Source organism: Elephantulus edwardii, unplaced genomic scaffold (genome assembly GCF_000299155.1).
Source record: "Elephantulus edwardii isolate Elephantulus edwardi_28Jun2011 unplaced genomic scaffold, EleEdw1.0 scaffold00085, whole genome shotgun sequence".
In the NCBI taxonomy this organism is placed as follows: domain Eukaryota; kingdom Metazoa; phylum Chordata; class Mammalia; order Macroscelidea; family Macroscelididae; genus Elephantulus; species Elephantulus edwardii.
The window spans coordinates 10,633,973-10,636,723 of record NW_006399835.1 but is presented as its reverse complement, the minus strand read 5'-3'; positions in this window follow the sequence as shown (position 1 = coordinate 10,636,723).

Sequence of the window (2,751 nt, the reverse complement as noted above, 5' to 3'; positions counted from 1 at the left end):
AAAAATTAGCCAGAGTCACTTGCTGCATATTGAGAATCAGGGGTAACTAAATAATGCTGTATTTCTCTCATTAAACTTGCCTCCATAACCTTCACCAGAAATAGCATTTGAGACTTGAAGAGAATTAATGTTCAGTAATTGTTGGATCCTTATTTAAATGTGACTTTCAAATATCTTTCCCAAGAGGAGTACTTTAAAAGATCCATCAAAGCAGTAGTGTTAATAATCTGCCATGGGACCTGGGCAGTAGGTTAAGAGACTCACCTCCCATTAATTAGGTGAAGGATTCACAAAATGTTAGGAGTACACCAGTGCTCAGTATTCATTTTCAGGAGAGCAATCTTACCATGGGTGAAATGATACTTGGATTTATCAAGCATCTAGCCCAAGAGGGGTGGCGGGATACAGAAAAGTATTCTGAAGTAGATTTGAAGATAATGAAATTGTTTTCTTGTTTAAATTGCATTTACAATGGAATTATCTTGACCGTCACAAAAAAGCAAATTACATCCTTGTGTGTATGAGTGTTGTGTATGTATGTCTTGAAAATGGTAACCCACGTGGGCTTAAGGGGGGCAGTTTCAGCAGTTTCAGAGGAAATCCATAGCCACAGCCCCAGGCACAGGTCTTGGTTTCTGCCTCAAAGCGCCATGCCACCACTTCCTCCCCCCCCCAGCACCTGTGGTGAGTCATTATTAATGGTCTTCCATAATCACCTTTCCTGGATGGTTGGTCCTCCAGCACTTGAGGGGGCTGCATGGTGAGTGTTTAAGTTTTGACGCTGATTGATTTTATTTTATTTTTTCTTCTTTCTGTCACTTAGGGTATATGGTTTTAGAGGGGAGGAATGAGAAGTGTAGTAAGGTCTGGAGCTAAAAACAGCAGGGCTCCTACTGTCTGATAGAAAGAGAAGTCAGGTCAAATTTTTTTCTAGGTCAAAATTATTTAGCAATGAGCTGGAGCAAAATGATTTAACAGCTACACTGAAGCTTGGAGACATTCCTTCTTTCCTTCCTTCCCTTCTTTATTAGCTTATCTGCCATTGACATATATATGGAAGAATGTATTCTAATTTTGTAGAAATTTCTATTCAGAGAATCTAAAAGGTACATGGGACATAGTTAAGGACTCTGTTAGAGAAGACTCTTATGAAAGTCACTTGTAAGTAAATCACCTGTAAAGCTTTGTAAAAGAGGGTTTGTAAAGAGGACTGCTAGAAATGAGAAGTAAAATTACCTGAAATGCATTTCTTTGCCCACCCTGAAAGTTGTGTTGCTTCATTCAGAGTCTCTTCTCTCTTCCCAAATCCCCAGTCACTGTGCATCTCCTATTAGTTCGACTGTCTGAAGAAACAAAAAGCCTTTCTTTTAACTGAAAAGAGTGAAGGAATCCATTAAGGACAACTGGATACTTCTAATGTTCCTTATGTTCTGTGGAAAGATCAGATCAGTGTGAAACTCAGGGATAAGAGTAACACAAGTGACACCACTAACCACAACAAATAACCTCAATTATCTAACCAGGCAGTGTGGCCATGATGATGGAAGTGCTGCTGAGGAAGAAGTCAGAGGGTCTACAAAAGTGGTTTCATGTGTCAATTTTAACTGACTGAGTATATGCAAAATCAATTTACACTTCTCTTGAAAAGCCAGCCTTTATAGTGGTCTGTAATCTTAATTAGCAATCAGAGGGTCCATTCTACCCTTTGACAAATATATCTAAAATCAGAATGGACCAACTTTAGAGATTTTAATGTCTCAAGATGACTGGAGAACAAATTGTTACTTTTGTTTTTTCGTTTTTAATCCAGTAACCAGACTGTCATCTGTTACCACTTTTGGATCTAAGCAGAAATGGAAATGAGAGTCATGCGAGAAGTTCAAAACCTTGCTTATAAAAAAAAAAAAAAGAAAGAAAGAAATCTTACTTTTGATCCCGTTAAACTGATTATCTCTTATGTCCCAAGTACAATAGTTAGGTACAATCAAGTAATAAATGTGATAATTCTTATGTCAATAAAGGACAGCTTTAAAAAATAATTATAATTTTGCTTAAACCTATTTTTATTTCTTTTTATTGGTGATACTGAATATAATATGGGCTGCCAAAAGAGCTAATGAATCTGTGTTGAAAGAAGTCCAACCACAGTGTTCCTCAGAGGCAAGGATGGTGAGACTAGTTATCACATATTTGGGGGATATTATAATGAAGAACCAGTCCTTGGAAAAGGACATTAAAATGGGGAGCGTACAGTATCAGTGAAAGAGAGAAAGGTCCTTAATGTGCTGAATTAACACAGTGGATTAATTATTATTATTAATTAATAACAATGGTTATGAAGATGGGGTAGGATCAGACAAGATTTCTCTTTGTTTCAGGTTGGCTTGTTATGAGTCAGACTTGAATCGAAGGCATCCAACAATAATAATAAAAATAAGAGGAACTGCTTTTTTATCTTCTTCCTGTGAAATTTAGACACCCATTTTATATAAATGGACTCCACGTTGATCTTGAGAGAAAAGACTACTTTGTGTATGCTGTCAGTACCGAGGGCACTGTCTTGGCTGCTTTTGGCAACTGTGGGTCAGTATGTACCCCCCTGACAAAATCCAATTCCCTAGCTGAAAAAGGTGCCTTCTGGATGTCTTATCCTGTATGAGTTTACCAATGGTAATGAGTTTACCCAGACTATTGGCCTGACAAGTGTTCAAGAAACATAATTCAAATCCAGTATAGCAAGATCCATCTGAC